The 18,034-nt window shown below is 42.6% G+C and overlaps 1 long non-coding RNA gene across 1 annotated transcript in view; it reads left to right on the top strand.

Annotated features, from left to right (window-relative positions):
* LOC109395136 (uncharacterized) overlaps window positions 1-16,089 on the top strand; it is a 32,016-nt gene extending 15,927 nt beyond the window's left edge. Inside the window, exon 3 of the long non-coding RNA XR_002126577.1 lies at window positions 16,015-16,089. This is a non-coding gene — a long non-coding RNA (uncharacterized LOC109395136). The remainder of the gene's footprint in view (window positions 1-16,014) is intronic.
* The last annotated feature ends 1,945 nt before the right edge of the window (window positions 16,090-18,034 follow it).

The raw sequence follows: 18,034 nt of genomic DNA, 5'->3' as shown, positions 1-18,034 counted from the left end.
AGCTCACGCCCGCTGCCGGCCAGCCCCACTGCAGCCTATGCCATTGCCGGCGACTCACAGCAGCCCAGCTCCAGGTCGAGCTGTTGTTCACCATCTTAGCTGTAGAGGGCGCAGCATCACTGGCCCATGTGGGATCCGAACCAGCGGCCCTGCTGCTCAGAGCCTGCCCCAAGCCAACTCTTAACCAACGCACCACTCGACCGGCCCTATAGTCTTTTTAATAACAGTCCTGCTCTTACTCAGAAAACGTCTGGTCTTGGCCCAGGATTCTAAAACAATGTGGTCATCTCCCGTCCATGCTTTCCCAGGTCTGTGAGGTTTCCTGGGTGTAGGATTTGGAGTGCTAAAACTCAGGGAGTCCCAGACAAACCAGTACCTTTGGTCACCCAATCAGGAAGTCCCCAATTCCCAGATCTTTCCTTACTAACTACTCTTTTTTGTTGCTGGAAGCTGTAGTAAGTTTCTGTCTCTTAAGATTCTCACAGTCATTCAACCTTTGGAGCCCAGTCTTTGAGTCTGGAGTCCTTGTTTCTCCTTCCTGACCCCTGGTTTCTGACTCATACCTGTGTGGATGCATTCTGTCTGCTTACTTCTCTCATCATGAACAACACCCTCTATCCAGGCTTCGTTTTTCTTTTTAACCTCTGGGATCTGATTGCATGTAGTCATTGAAGAAGATGTCACTGGGTGTCACTTGCTGTCCATGTAAATTGCAGTAACTGCTGGCTACTTTCCTAATTGATCCTGCCAGACTTCTGGTACATTGGAAGCCACTGGACCCAAATTCAGACTTTTGTAGAGCTTCTTCCCATCTTCTTTTCTCTTCACTGCTGACAGTTTTGGAAAACACCGTGTCTTGGCTGCTGGAGTCAGCTATACATTTTATCCCCCTGTGCAGTCTGCTACGTGAGTGCCCAGACCTATCAGATTAGCAGGGGATGATTTTTTTAAACTCCATTTATCAAACAACTAGAAAGAGTCTCTTTGGACCACTGCTGATCAGTATTTTTAAATGATTCTCACCACCTAGTTTTACCTTAAGAATACTTGCTATGTCTCATCTGAGGAGAGGAGGGTTTGTTAAGTAACTCAAGCATGGAATTTTCATGTGTGATTTGGCGAGCACTCTGCCCAAGTGCCCCTGTTACTTCACGCAGCATTGGGCCTGTGGGGAGAGTGTCGTGGCCTCAGCTCTGCTCACTTGCCCACTCAAATCTATTCTAGGCTTCTTCCGTAGGTTCTGATCTGGATTGTTCTTCAGAGTCCCAGACATGTTCTTTTTCAAAAACAAAACAAAACAAAAAATGGTTTGGCTCATTTCTGTGTCTCTCCTGGTCTCTCCAGCTGCAGTGATGGCACTCAGACCTAAGTCCTCAAGAGATGCCATTAGAGACGTGAAATGGCATCAAAATTCACAACATAGAGCATTCAAGTTCAGCTAGCATCTGCAAGATTATGGTGCTTTACTTTCTGGTCAATAAACCCTGACTTACATTTTTGCCACTTTGGTTTTTTGTTTCTTTGGAGGGGAAAATCACTTTACTTCCTTCCAAAGTTTGAAATAAGGAGACAGACACCAATTATGTCATAAACATGCTATGGGGAAGAAAATCTGTTAATTAACAGATTTACTATAGAAGCTACATCAGTGGAAGAAGGACTGGAGGGCGAAGTGCCCAGTAGGTTTGAAATAGAATTTAGGATTGTAGCTCATAGCGTATCACCTTGGGACTCATCAGGTACCAGCATCTTTTAGTACAGATGAGGAAAGTGAGACTGAAAGAGATCAAAGTGGTGGTTCTCCACTCTGGCTACACATGAACTCTATCTGGGAGCTTTAGAAGCTAGGGATGCCCGGGCCCCATCTCCAAAGCCGATCTGATTGGTCAGAGATGGAGCCTGGCATTGATGATTTTTTAAAAAGCCACCCCCAGGGGTTCTCATACACAGCCAAAGTCCAGAATTCCCATGTTTAAGCTCAGTGGCAGAGTGGGGAGTAGACTGATGCCATGTGAGTCCCAGATCAGAGAGGCGTCCACTGCTCCCATGGTGCCACCTTGCAGAATGCTGGCTGTGGGCATTGCAGAGAGCACTGAAAGGAAGTGAGGCATGGTCACACTGGAAAGGGAAAAGTGTGGAGGCCAGGGACTGTTTGAGTAACAGGGGGAATGCTAGTCCCATGTAAGTCGAGCACAAGCATTTCCCAGGAGACACGAGACACACAAGGCCATGCTGACACACTACATAACTCATCTTGGACTTCCGCAGAGTCTTACCCCATTGTGGTACCCTCTGGAAAGAGGTAGTAATCATTCAGCAAACAAGGCGATGATGGAGCTTCTTTAGGAGGCAGGAGCTGGGAGTCCTCTTCCTTCCCAGAGGATTCAAGGAATCAGAAGTTTCCTGCCAACTCCCAATCAGGAGGTCACTCAGCAAGCCCTCCTTTGCCACCCTACCACCCTGTTCCCTGCTGTGCAAAATTTGCCTTGCTCTGTGGTGTGCTCTAGAAGCTAACACAGTGGTTGACATACAGTCGATCCTCATTGTTTGCTGGTTCCATATTTGTGAATTCATCTCACTAAAATTTGTCACCCCCAAATCAATAGTTATGGTGCTTTCAAGGTCACTGGTGGGCATGTGCAGAGAAACAAAAGAAATGTAACCTCCCACAGCACATGCGTGCTTCCAGCTGAGGTTGAACGTGACAAAAGTCAACCTATTTGCTTTAGTGCTCACACTGTAAACAAGTATCCTTTTCCCGGTCAATTTAGTGCCATGTTTTAAATTTTTTCGTGCTTTTTGTTGGTGATTTCACTGTTTAAAATGACTCCAAAGTATAATTGTGAGGTGCTGTCTAGTGTTGTCAAATGCAAGAAGGCTGTGGTGTGCTTTATGGAGGAAGCAAATGTATTCATAAGCTTTGTTCAGACATGAGTTATAATAATGTTGGCCATGAGGTCAGTCTTAATGAACCAACAAAATATATATTCAATAAGGTATCTTAAACAGAAGCATACATAAAACAGGGGTATGGGCCTTCTGAGCATTTTTTTTCTTTTTTTAGCTGAGCCATCCTGCCACCTGTTGGCAGCTCAGCGGCAGCTCAGCTCGGGCCGAGAATCGAACCAGCAACCCTGTTGCTCAGAGCTCACACTCTTGAGCAAGCTCTTAACCAACTTTTGAGCATTTTGAGCCTCACCTCTGCTCGGGCCCGCTCCAAGCTCCTCGGAGTGTGCTTTCTCTCCTAATAGTGACCCCCTGGCCCTGGCCCTGGGCCCCCTTGAGCCTTTTGGAGCTTCCTTCGCTCGGCCTGCTCCAGACTCTTTGGAGTGCACTTTCTTCTCTAATAATGGCCCTTGAGCCATTCTCTACTGCTCGGGCCCGCTTCTGCTTCTTTGAAATGTACTTTTATTTCTAATAAACTCCTTTTCTGCAACTTTAAATAGATAGATAGATAGATAGATAGATAGATAGAGATAGAGAGTTAGATAGATAGATAAAACAAGGGTATGTATTGATCAGTTGATGACAGTGTTACCGGAGACTCTCAGGAGCCTAACCTTGCACTTGCCCCAGGAACAATGTTTTGACATTTGCTAATTCAGTGTTCATGGTGACTTTATAGAACGTAACTACTGCAAATAATGAGAAATGACTGCATATGGTATGTGCTCAATACATACTTGTCAGGCAAATGAGACACTGAATAAAAATCTCACATTTGCATATTTTTATGTCTATAAAACTTTTTTGTTGTGTATTTGTAGTTAATTCACTGTTGGTCCTGGGCCTCAAAGATATCAAAAATAGCTAACCTTTATTGAGCACTGACTATGAACAGGCACTTTATATATACGAGGGGTGATCAAATACTATGATGAATGTTTAAATTTAAAAAAAATTATTACAGTAAAAGACACATTGCCATTAATCCCCCTCAAAATACTCCCCCTCGCTTCCAACACACTTATCCCATCGTTCCTGCCACTTTCTGAAGCAGTTCTGGAAGTTTTCTTTCCTGAGGATCTTTAGTTGCATGGTCACAGCTGCCTCGATGTCCTGAATCATTTTGACTTTGAGGAAGAGCCAGAAGTCACACTGTACTAGATCCGGTGAATAAGGTGGATGAGGACACACTGTAATGTTTTTATTTGACAGAAATTGCTGTACCAGAAGTGATGTGTGACATAGAGCCTTTCTGTTGTGATCACAAAATATGGTGAATGCTGCTGCCAAGTGCCATCCAACAGAAAGGCAGGGATCTTCAATATGGGAAGTGGTGCATCAAATCTTAGTAACAGTGTGCGACAAGTTTCAACTTGTTGGATGCAGTCAGTCGGGTGTGAGCTAAGGTTGAGAGAAGGTGTGTTTTCAAGTGTGCCGTAAATCACCCTCCATCATGACAACACTCCATGCCACACATCGCTTCTGGTACAGCAATTTATGTCAAATAAAAACATTACGGTGTGTCCTCATCCACCTTATTCACCGGATCTGGCACCATGCAACTTCTGGTTCTTCCCCAAAGTCAAAATGATTCAGGACATCAAAGGCAACCACAACAGCGCAACTAAAAACATTCATGAAAGAGGACTTCCAGAACTGCTTCAGAAAGTGGCAAGAATGATGGGATAAGTGTGTTCAAAGTGAGGGGGAGGATTTTGAAAGGGATTAATGGCAATGTGACTTTTACTGTAATGATTTTTTTAATTTAAACATTCACCGTATTGTTTGGTCACACCTCATATATATATTATTTTATTTAATCCTTACAACAGTCCTAGGAAGGAAACACTTATCTTCTTCATTCTACAGAGATGGTAATTGAGACCCAAAGAAATGAAGGAACTTACTCAAAGTCTCTCAGTTAGAAAGAGTTCAATATACATTTGAACCCAAGTAGTTTTACTACTATTATGGGCTGAATTGTGCCCCCCCCAAAATTCACATGTTGAAATCCTCCCCCCAATACCTCAAAATGTGACTGTATTGGAGATAGGGTCTTGAAAGAGGTGATTGGGTTAAATGAGATCATGGGGGTTGGGTATAGTCCAATAGGACTGTGTCCTTCTAAGAAGAGGAGATTCGGACACTGACATGCACAGAGGAAAGACCACGCGAACACACAGGGAGAAGATGACCGTTACTAGGCACGGAGAGAGGCCTTCAGAACAAATCAACCCTGCCACCACCTTTGTCTTAGACTGGTAGCTTTCAGAACTGTGAGGACATTTCTGTTGTTTAAGCTACTTAGACTATGGTCTTTTGTTATGGAAGCCCTGGCAAACTAATACAACTACAGTCTCAATGGCTGGCTGATAAATAAGACATGGCCCCAGACTCCAAATCGCTCAGAATATAGCCACTTGTCATAACCCTCTGGAGGCACTTTTCCCCAGAGAAGGAACAGTATAATTGTGAATGAGGCTGTGCGTAAATCTGGAATTCTGTAACTGCCTGCAAGAACGGAGCAAGGGAGAAAAAGTACTGGATATTGGGCCGAAGCCAAGTGGAGCATAAAGGTGGCCAGGAGGGCTGCCAAGTCCCAGAATTACAAGCAAAACTCGAAGGAGTTGTACTGGATGAGAAACGTGCCAAATGACCCAGTCAAGAAGAAGGACCAGGTCACAGAGGCAAAGGTTTAACAAGCAAAGCCTAAAGGCTAAGGCAATGGGGAAGAGGTCATGAGGACTGCTTTCTGGAATCACAGCCCCCCTGACACCCAATTGGCAGTAAGGTCCAGCTTTGAAAAGCTTAAACCCATGTCCCTTTCATGCTCCTTTATCTGGATAAAAAACGATCACGTTCAAATTAAATTCTGACATCCCCACCAAACGATGGTAGAGTGGCAAACAGATCATAGCTGTGTCATGTTGGGTTCAACAGCAGATGCTGAGACAAAGAATCTGGCATACAGTAGTTTATAATTTTAATAGCAGGGAGGATAAACCCTCATTTTCTATCTTTTCCAAAACATTCTTAGTCATTTTGAATATTTTTTCCTATATACTCTCTTAAAACATTATTTTCAATTTAAAAAGAAAGCCTGTTGTGTTTCTGATTGAAATTGTACATGAAATTTATGTATTTATTTGGAAGTGATTAACATTTTTATTAAGACTTTCGATCCAGGAGCATGGTATGTCTGTACATTTATTCGGGGCTTGTTTTATGTCCCTCAAAGTTTATAGCTCTCTCAAATAAATCTTATACTTTCTTTGTTAACTTTTTTCCTATGTATGTTATAGTTTTAGTATCTATGGTTAATGGGATGTGTGTGGGGGTTTTTTTGTCCCATTTTAATTTCCATCTTGTTTCTACTAGTAAATGAATTTATTTTTAAAATCTTTTGCCTGATAACCAGTAGCTTACTAAGTTATTTTACCTGCAATCCGATAATTTCCTTTTTATTGTGCCTGTTAGATTTCCTAGGAAACCATCATATCATTCGCCAATCAGTTCCAATACATACGTACTTCTTTACTTTTTAAGGCTTCCTGCATTAGCCAGAACTCTGAAGAAATGAAAATAGCATCTCTTCCTTGAAAGGGTGTAAGTTGTCGGCTAGTGTTTACTCTTAGTTGTAATTGTGCCTGCAGGAACTTTACATGTAATCCCTCCTGCTGCCTGTCCTATATCAGAGCACCTCCGTGAGCAGAGCCCCATGCAGTTGGAGGGTTTTTAAGGGACATGTTCTGACAGTCGTTTTGCCCAGCAGTGAGATTGATGGGGGGGGGGAGCAAGCAAGCAGGGCAGGGTGCAGAAGTACCTCTCAGGGGTCAATTGTCCCTCACAATTTTTAGTCATTGTAGCAACATTTTTGAAAGCAAAGAAAATTTGAATTTTTCACGGTTTAGGTCTGGTCGGCATGCCCCCTCACTAAACAGAGTGGAGTGAAATGCTCCCCACAACATATCCTGTGTCCTCCACTCCCTCACTGCCTCTAGGCTGGTGCCCCTGCTGTTGTTTGCAAAGCCCAGGACCACATCTCACGTATCTCGCATACTCCTCTGTCCTCAGTGACAACCTGCTTCACATGACCAGGCCAACGGGGTCCACACAGCGAGGATTCTAAATGACGAAACAGAGCCGGTTTGCCTTCTCTTACTCTTTCGAGGAATTCCTTTTGATGCGTTAGAAAGAAGTAGCCGGGGTAATTTGCTCCCTCTGCCTTCACCTTTCCTGTTTTGAAATCACCATGCAAGCTCCGAGAAGCTAAGGTCAAGTCGCCCTAGTTATCAGATGAGTTCTCTCTTCTATCTTGACCCCACACCGTCCCCTTTACATCATCTTTGCACATGGTACAATGTGTGTTTATTTGAGTGCCTTGGGCTCTAAGCTCTGTGCAGCAAGGAGCTGTACTTTATGTTTCCTCTTCTGTGCTCTGAGACACCTGTAATAATTATCAGCCTAAAATTAACCCAATCCATCAGATGTAGTGTTAGGTCGCCCTTTGGAGTTTTTGTTGTTTTCCTCGCTGATCCTGGCTGGAATGGCATGGTACTAAACTAAATTTAACATGTGTACAATGAGAAGATTTTGCCTCATTTTTCTAGGACTCTGATGCTCTGGTATTTTCAACCAGCCTGGCTGTGATAGCTCAAGTTGCCTAGTAACCAGCTGAAGACCAGCACCAGGGTGGAACCTAGAGAAGCCACGTTCCTTAATAAAGAAAGCGACAGCCAGGAGCTGGCAGGTGTAGGGCCACAGATGGGCTGCATCCTCACGCCTCTGAGGATGTGACTGACACATCTTTTGTTAAGCTGCTCAAACCCTCCATCTGTAAAATGGGCCTGACATTTGCCAGTGGGTCCCACTGGCACGTACTGTGAGGGCTAATAAGGAACCCAGAAAGCTCTCTGAATCCTTCAGAACAAATGCACATGGGAAATGTGTTGGATTTATGATAATTTCGTGCAAGCACAAAGATAACATTGGAAAATGGGATCAGCTAAATTGCCAACTTCAAAATTCTAAGGCAAATACAGTCATGTCAGGTTTCCTACTTCCTTATAGACGAAGTAACTGTGTTTATGTAATTATCTCAAAGACAGAAAGTAGTGATAAATGCATTGAAAACTGAGGGAAACTGTATCGAGGTATTCAAAAACAACCTGAGTTATAATGTGTGAGGCCAGTCCACACATGCGGAATATACTCAGCATGAATCTGACTAAGCTGTTTTCGAGAAGTCTGTCCCCTGAAGGAGTAGAAACTCATGATACAAGGTGTATAGTGCCATGAACAGAACAGAAAAGTGGCCTCATTTGGCTTGCAGTCACCTCCCTCGATGCTGAGCTGGAATTTGAGGTCACTTGAGCCAACATGCCTCACCTAGGGTTCAAGCCCCTCTCGCACCCCTGCAACCTGAGCATCCTTGTTTCCCCTCACCATTTCCCCACGTGGACCTTGCATTTCCCTCGTGCTGGTTGGTTTCATCCCTCCCCAAATACACTGAACTCTTCACAGCTGCCAACATAGAGGCTCATACACTTCTGCTTTGACATTTTTTTTCATACTTCTCATGGATGATCGGAAACAAAATCATCCTGAAAAGTCCCAGCTCAAGTCCTTCTTTGTAAAATGGACTGTTTTATTTCCCGTGGTTATGAAGCCCCTGAGGTATCACCAGGCATCGTTGGACTTTTCTCTCTGCTGTTTTCTCTGGATACTTAAGGCCAATGACTTCATCTGTCTCAATCTTCGATGCTCATCTATAGAACAGATAAGACACTCAAAGGTTGTTGAGAAGATGAAATAAGGATATACCGTATTTCCCCATGTATAAGACGCACCTTTTTTTAAAAAAAAATGTGAGGTCTAAAAACTGGGTGCATCTTATAAAGTGGCTGTAGATTTCAAATGCCATAGATGGAACTGAGGACGAGGCAACATATGAAGACAGTGATTCATCATCAGACACAGATGAGGACAAGCTCATGGTTGGGAGCTTTGACAGTGATGAGGAGTTGTATGAATTTTATGATGAATAAAACTTGAGTTCAATAACTTTATGTAATACATTTTTTTTTCAAATTTTAGGCCCCAAAATTAAGGTGCATCTTATACATGGGAGTGTCTTATACATAGGGAGATACAGTATATGTGTAATAAATATATATGTACATGTATACACCTATATCTTTATGTGTAAGGATAGATATCGATATATATGATCATATATATATATATGCATATCCAGAAATTTCATACTCAGTGCCCAATAAGCTTGTTATGGATAAGGCTCAAGCACGTGCATGCGGCCCCCCCCCTTCTTCTCCCCCTGTTCTAGCTCCCATACCAATCATGACAGCTTTTTGAAACGCTGCAATGGGATTCTGTATCACCTAACAAAATAAATATGTAGAGTGTTCCTTTACAGGGGATTTGAAATCAGGTTAAAAAGTGAAACACATTGTCCACTAGCTACATTATAATTTTCTATAATATATAGAGAATCCAACCAGTCTGTTTGTTCCTCCACTCCTGGCTGAGATCATTTGTTAATCGCAAGTGCAAACAGCATGATTATGAAATAAGGCAAGGAAACATTCTGCATTTTTTGGAAAAGAGTGCCTTGGTTCTTTCTTAAGGGGACAAGTTTTAATTGTCTTATATTGAATACTTTTAAGTAAAGTTCACCTATTATAAGAGAAAAACATGAAAAGCCACAATCCTAGAGAGACAGGCCACTTACCGCACAAAACTCTCTGGGGTTCCTGGGCCATTTATGCCTTCTCTCTGGGCATTGGGGGGCTCATTGTACAGACACACGACTGCCTTGGCTAAATCCCATCCACCAGCAAGGACTCAGAAAGACGTTCTTTCAATCTCTTGGCCTGAAACTGCTGATGAAATTGCAGCCACTTGAAGTGACATAGGAAACCAAGTCCCTGCACTTAGCATGGAAGATGAAAGGAGGAATCAGACAGCGGGCTGATTGCAGGGCAAGTGCTGTGGCGCACTCCCCCTCAGAACACCAGGGAATTTCTAAACGCTGCCCTGACCCACATTAGTTTCTTCAAATACAGGAACTGCTGGAAAGTCCATTCTCTTGCCCCACAAAACCCATCTGGGTGCTGCTATGGGGGCAGGTGATTCCCACAGCCCACTAACTCCAGTGACACGGGACTTTGAAGACTTGCTCTTTTCTTCTTTAATTTAAAATAGAAAGCAGAACAGGGTCTCTTTCACATTCGGTTGCCTAGGACTTTTCTGGTTTTAGCACTCCCTAGTCCTGGAAAACCCTGCAGTCCCGGGAAACACAGAACAGCTTCCTTATTCATATAGCCAGGAGTGGGGAATGTCACATGGCCACCCACTTCTTTAAATCGTATAAGACTTTGACTCATTCAATTTAGAAAAATCCAGAAAAAGCCGTTTTCTGGCCAACCCACAATCCTGCTATCCCAGATCCACTTCTCCAATCCAATGGCTACCATCATTTTTGAGGCAGGAACCCCTTTGAAAAACTGATGGAAGTTGTGGAACCTCTTCCTAGAAAAGCGATCTATGCACATTCACACTATATTGAAGTGCACAATACATAAAGTGTATTAATTAAAAGGCTACAGCTTGATAAAATTTCCCAAACCAAACATTCCCGTATCAAGAATACCCAGATCAAAAATAGGGGATTACCAGCACCCCGTAGGGCCTCTCTTTCCCCTTTCAGTTACTAGCCCACCAGGGATAAATGCCACCCCAACTTCTAATACCTTAATTAATTTTTGCCTGCTTTTGAATTTCATGTAAATGAAATCATCTAGTATGCACACTTTTATATTTGGCTTCTTAAAATTCAACACTGTGTTTGTGAGAGTAGACCGTATTATTATGTGTAGTTGCATTACATTAATTCCCATGTATGTTTCATTGTATTAACATACCAAATTTTATTTCTCCATTCTATTATTGATGGACATTTGGGTAGTTTTTAGATTTTGGACTATTGCGAATAGTATTCACCACGAACATTTTCTTTTCTTTTTTTTTTTAAGATTTTTATTGGGGAATTGGGGAAGGGGAACAGACAGGTTTCTGTCCTTTTGTTCTTCAGTCTAGTTGTGGAGGACGTTGCTTCACTGGCCCAAGTTGGCATCATCATTGTGCTCTTCCTGGGCAAGGCAGATCAGTTGCCGGCTTCTGGATGGCTGCTCATGGCGGCTTGAGGGCTGCTCACGCTGGCTGCTGGCTACACACGGTAGCCCATGGCAACCCACTGCCACAGGGGCTGCAGCCCACGCCGTCGCCGGCGACTCACGGCAGCCCAGCTCCAGGTTGAGCTGTTGTTCAGCATCTTAGCTGTAGAGGGCAGTGTCACTGGCCCTCATATGTGGGATCCGAACCGGGGACCTCTGGCATCCCAAGCCAGTTCTTAACCATCGTGCCACTCGGCCAGCCCTCTTTTCTTTTTTTTTAGCTGAGCCATCCTGCCACCTGTTGGCAGCTCAGCAGCATCTCAGCTCGGGCTGGGCATCGAACCGGTGGCCCTGTTGCTCAGAGCTCTCACTCTTGAGTGAGCTCTTAACCAACTGAGCCACTCAGTCAGCCCCTGCTACAAACATTTTCATGCATGTTTTTTACTGAGCAACTGTATGCATTTCTATTGGATATAATGCCAAAAGTGGAATGGCTGGGTCCTAGACTATGCATATGTTCAGCCTTAGCAGATACTGTTTTTTATTTCATTTATTTTTTTAAATTTACATAGACTCAATTTTGTTTTGGTGTAAAGTTCTGTGAGTTTTGACAAATGCATGGAGTCATGTGACCACTACCACATCAGGGTTAAACAATAAAAATTACCCCAAATTTCTTCATGCTGCCCCTTTATACGCAACCCCTCACCCACCCTTTTCCCTGACAAAAACTGATCACTCTCTATAATTTTGCTTTTTTCAGAATGTCATGTAAATGGAACTATACAGTACGTAACCTGTGTTAGACTGGTTCCTTTCATTTGGCACTGTATATTTCAGATTCATTTTTGTTGTTTATATGTACTTAATTCATCACTTTTTATTACTTAGTAGCATTCCATTGTATGGATCACAATTTGTTAATTCATTTATCTGTTGAAAGACATTCCTTTTTTCCTTTAAGGCTTCTGTAAACGTACAGGTTTGTGTGTGAAGGTAATTTTTCATTTCTCTAGAATAATCACTAAGGAACGTTAGTGTGTTTGGTGTTTTGTTTAGCTTTATAAGAAACTGCAAAATTGTTTTCCAGAATGACTGCCGCATTTCAAGTTCCCATCAGCAATATATGAGAGCTGCAGTTGCTCTGCATGCTCACCAGCACTTGGTATAGTCGGGTTATTTCATAAGCCATTCTGATAGTTATGCAGGGATTTCTGATTGTGGTTTTCATTTACATTTCCTTAATGACTATCATGTTGAACATATTTTCACATGCTTATTTGCCATCCTCAGATAGTTACTTTATGTATTCTGTCCAGGGTTTAGTTGTAATTCTTGGGAGGATAGGGTAAAGTGTGCTTACTCCATCTCAGCCAGACCCAGAAGTCCACAATACCTATGGAATTGAATTTGAGTATCTTCTTCAGAGAATGTGATTTAGACAGCACAGCAAACAAATGGGGCATTAACAGCATGAGGACACCAGATGATATGAATACATCTCAAGGTCACCTCCTCTTTGAGTCATGTCTCCCAGTTCGTTGAGAGCCTGTGTTTTGTATGATAAACCCCTACAAACTTCAAGTGGGCAAAATAACTTGTGTGAGTTCATTAAAAATGCACCTCACACCCGTTTCCTGATTGTCAACCCATTTTGCTTTCTAAGGACACAAGTTTACCCATTTCCCTTAGATTATGGTATTTTAAACTGTTATCATAGAAAGGACCTGGGTCTGCTTTGGTCCTTTGTCCTTTTGCATAATTCTACTGGAAGGACATCAAGTTTGATTTGACCTAATAGTTCTCAGGGTAGGGAAACAGGCTTTCCCTAACGTCCACACACTTCTCAGGTAGGCTGCCTTAGCGACAGAATGGGTAGGCATGGGTCGCGATGATCAGCTGTGACAATACATTTGCCAAACTGGAGCCGCTCTCAAAACATACTATTTCTGGTGTAGGCAGAGCTGAAGTCTTAAGATGCCCAAGAAGAAGAGGGAAAAGGGGATCAAATATATGGTGATGGGAGGAGAAATGACTCTGGGTGGTGAACACACAATGCGATATATAAATGATGCTTTATATAAACGTACACTTGAAACCTGTATAATTTTACTAACCAATATCACCCCAATAAATTTCATTTAAAAAAGATGCCCAAGTATTGCCATCCACCCTCATTTATTGTGTGGGATTACTTGAACCCGCAAGTACTATTCTAGGAGGATGTCAGGCATTTGGAATGGCTCCATCAATTCATCAGGTTATTAGACTAGCGCTGCTCCAAGTGTGGCCTGAGCATGGTAGCCTCATCATCACCTGGGAACTTGTTAGAAACCATGATGCTTACGCACCTCCTTCTGAATCAGCCTTCCGGGGGTGGCACAGAAATCTCCTGCATTCTGAAGTTGAAGAAGCACTGATGAGCAACATACCACAACGCTGAATCTCAAAGTCAGGAAGAGGAAATGAGCCGCCTCTGCCGATATGTTCACATTTCTGCTGAGTGTTGATATATTACTCGTTGAGGACCAGACTTCCCTAAACCTGCACCTAGAACAGGAAGAATGAGAATGGCTTCAGTAACAGCAGCGAGCAAGACACCCGGCTTCCAGGAGAGTGTGCAGCCCTCCTTTTCTAATCATAGGTGGTAAAGTGTTATTGTGCAGGGCAGGGAAAATTACAACCCTAGTTTTGAACTATCTTAAAGGAAATGTACACACAATAAAGTAATCTTTAAATGAAGACACTTATTTTCCTTATAATGAATGTTTTCAAAAATTATCTTCAGAAAACATGAGGAAAAAACAAGCAGAGCTATTTGTGGCATATTTCCCTCAGGAAAGATATTGTTTTCTGAGCATAAGGCCACGGCAAAGCGAGCAAGTTCTATAGTAATTCGGACTATAATCTCAGTCGTGAGCCTAGTTAAAGGCATTCTGAGAGCTGAAATCAAGTAAACTGGCAAACTGGCAAAAAAGACCGAAGCTGTCTTCTAAATCTGGTCAGATGCTGTTAATAAATATTTATTGAGTACTTATTATGTGCAGAGTGTGTGCTTCGCACTGAAGCTGACCATCATTATACCAATTTGGAAGTATGATAAGTCGCCTTATAAAATGTCCACCAAAACCCATGTAGGCGATGAAAGGCGATACTCCCCACTTTGCTACCATCGCCCCACTCCCCATCAACGTGTGTTTTCTTCGGGAAGCCGGTAACTACTGATTTAGCATGAGGGCCACAGCATTTTCATTGTTTCTTTGTTTCATCCAGCCATGGAGATGCTGATTCACCCTCCCCGCTCCCAGTTATTACCAAGAGCATGCATTTTGCAAGCTGATGAATTGAAATCTGAGGTGCAAAGTGTGGACGTGGAACTAAGCTAAAGGAGGTTATTATGCAGAAGGAATTTATTTTGGGGAGAATTGTCTGTCCCTGCTGTTCAAACTGTAAACACCAGTTACATATCATATAATACTTTTAACTGTTTTTCCAATTAATTTCTCTATGAAAAATTCATCAGCAGTGAATTAGTCATTACATCTTATCTCGTTCTTGGGACTGGAGCCCAGGTGCATCACCAGCTTCAGTTCCCACCATGCCCCCAGACTTCAATGGCAGCTTATTTAAAGAGGATGGAGTGTGCTGGCTCTGAAGCCAGAACTGCAGAGATCTTTGGCACATTGCACATGCAGCCCCTAGAGGAATCATAGCTGACTACCCATCTTCCTACCGCCAGAATCTCAGGCAGATGAGCAGCCTAAGAAGAGGGAGAGGATTGGTTAAAAGGTGACGGTGCTGACGAATGGTTCAGCTGGGCACTGCCTCCATCCAGGAACACCTGGGGAAGCCAAAAGCAGGACAGGGAATGCTGGGATGAAAGGCTGGGTGACTAGGTGCCTGGGATCCCTTAACACCTCATCATGCCCCTCTGATTATTTCCTTATGTTTGGAAAGAAATTGTGGTGCTATAGGATGTGTTTCAGAAAGAGGAGACGGAAACAATCCCCTCCAATGAGCCAGAGGGAATTTTTCTTTGGTCGTGAGAGGGCTTTGTTTATTTGCGTCTGTCCCAGGGTTGGCTCCAGCATTATTCCAATGTCGTCACTGATCAGCAGTGGCTCCCGTTGCTGAAAGATTTGGAGAGTCCATTTGCAGACATCAATTCACAACGGGAGAGGGCCCAACTCTGTATGACTAAGACCAGACTTTCCTAAGCCTGCCAGGCCTGAGGACCCCATAATGCCATTAGAAATACCTCTAAATCACTGTATGATTTTACCTGTTCCTAGGGTTCGTTGATTGAGAAAATGTTTGTACTAGGATAAAAAAATGACAATAGTTTTTCAAACATAATTTAAAATGATTTTGTATTTGATTAATCATCACACCTGCAGACATTTAAAAACAGCTGTCCATATGTAGAAAGACCTATTTTTATTCATTATGCAGCTGATACTCGGTGAGTAGAAGGGTTAAAGCGTCCTGTTGCATAGCACTGAGTCTTCCTGAGCGTCCACAAAGCACGGATTTGAAACCAGTGACTTAGACAATGAATACTTATCAAATAAACAGATGGATAAATACAAAATAAATAAATAAATAAATGGGGGAAAACAAACCTGGACTTATTAGTAAAAACAGAAGGAAGTAGACCTCTTCGCTGAGTCTGGAATGACAGTAATTTTGGTTGGTAATTTATTTTGCGATAATTCATGTTACTGCTATGAACATCTGTGATGAATTTAACGGCACTCGTTTCTTTTGGGTCAACAAACTGTATTAGTAGAGCAATCAGATGAAATAAGTCATCTTTAGAAGTCAATTTTAGTTATTAAAATGGTGATTCTAAAGATTTTTGTTTTCTCTTTAGGTATTCAGGGCTGCAGACCATGCAAACATTTGTGGCTTTGAGATGTAACGTTGCCAGGGTGGATACACGTGCCCTATGTGCCCTGAGTGAGGATGGAAGGTAATTTGATGCCCCCTACCATACCACCTCTGGTGTTGATGGGATGATGCCCACGCATAAAGTGAGGGAAACACCTGTTTAAAGAGGGATGTCAGATCCTAGCAGAGCCATGCTACAGCTACTACTTCTCTAGCTCCCCATTCAGCTCTGAAGCACGAATCCCCATCTAGGATCTCTGGGGGTGATGATGGGGACTCCAGTTGCCATTAAGTGGAATTTTGAGCAAAGGATGAAGCATCACCTGAATCTTATCTTGGTTTGGCCCATCTTTTCTCTTTGAAGTCCCCAGAGTCACTGTGCCCACCGTGGACAATGACCAGGGAAGAAAGGTACCATTTCTTTTCAGTGAGCCTGGGCCTGAAACTCCAGTGCAGCGTTTTCTAGGCGACTGGACTAAAATCCATGGCTTAGACCCAAGGCAGGAGGCAGAGTTCATCATTCCTTTCATCCCAAGCCCCACCTTCAAAATGTTACCACCTTTATGGAAACTATTAGGAATATGAGGCTGGGGGTATTAGGAGTAGGAGTATTATAACATGGGAGAGCAAAGAAAGGCAGGAAGTCAGACACCCAAGGCCAGATTCTGCTCCACACAGGCAAGAGAAACAGACATACACCATGTACTTGACTCTCTAACACACAGGGTCAAACACACACTCGAGTACTAGACTCTGAACCACTCAGATTACCGAGAGCTGCTTTGGAGAGGACCTAGAAAGCAGGTGGGAAGAAGGCAAAGGTCCTCTGCTTTCTCTGCAGTACCTATGGCTCTCATTCTACAAGACAGACCATTGTCCACGTATGCATTCTACCTTGGAAGATACATCACTTTGAAAATCTTCACACAATGAAATTTTCAGGCAGATGAAATTCTGCTCACAAACTTTTTGGCACAAGAAGCTGCATGGAAACAGTCTTTGACTTCCTGAAGCAGAAGAATAATCAGGCTCATGCTGGCATTTGATGAGTTAAGTGAACTGAAATATGAAGTCTGACAAATTTGTTAATGGAATTGCCTTTAACCAAGAGGATCAACAAAATCCATAGGAAGTAAATCTTTGCTTCATCTCCTGCTGCTGTTATTGACAGAATTATGGAGACATATTTTTTGTTTGCAGCAAGCCAATGAATTGCTTGATTTTATAAAAACTGGATAAAAACAGTATCTAACTCTAAGGAGAGAAGAATGTTCTAGAATGGTGCTGCCCAATAATTTGCATTGTCCAATATGGTAGCCAGCAGCCACGTATATTATAGTTATTGAGCATTTAAAATGTGACAGTATGACTGAGTAATTGAATGTTTATTTTTTTATTGTTATACAGTACAGTTTCAGGTATACAGTACAATGCAATAGTTACCCTTTTCACCCTCACAAAGTAACCCCCCTCTCCCTCTCTATTGCCCTCACCCCCCCGATATCATGCTTATCTATTACAATTGCATTGACTCCATTCCCACTCTCTATTCCATGTCCCGTGACTATATGTATATATCATTATAGTTGACATACAATATTATTCAACATCAGCTTCAGAAATACAGTGTGGTGGTCAGACCTCTACACCGACTGTGAAGTGGTCTCCCCCACAAGACATGTTTAATCTAATTTAATTTTAAACAATTTGATCTTAAATAGCCACATGTGTCTAAGGACTACCATATTGGAAAGCACAGTTCTAGAAGAACTGTTTCCATTCATGTGTACTATATTTTATTAAATATACCATAGGCACAAAAGAGTATATAACGTATGAGTATATAGTTGAAATAATAATAAAATAATCCATGTACCCTTCAACCTTTCTCTTTTTTTTAAGATTTTTATTGGGGTATTGGGGGAAGGGAACAGTGCTGGGGAATTGGGGGAAGGGGAACAGACAAGTTGCTGTCGTTTTGTTCTTCAGTCTAGTTGTGGAGG

Source organism: Hipposideros armiger, unplaced genomic scaffold, assembly GCF_001890085.2.
Source record: "Hipposideros armiger isolate ML-2016 unplaced genomic scaffold, ASM189008v1 scaffold_13, whole genome shotgun sequence".
Taxonomy (NCBI): Eukaryota; Metazoa; Chordata; class Mammalia; order Chiroptera; family Hipposideridae; genus Hipposideros; species Hipposideros armiger.
This window is presented reverse-complemented; position numbering and strand designations above follow the sequence as displayed.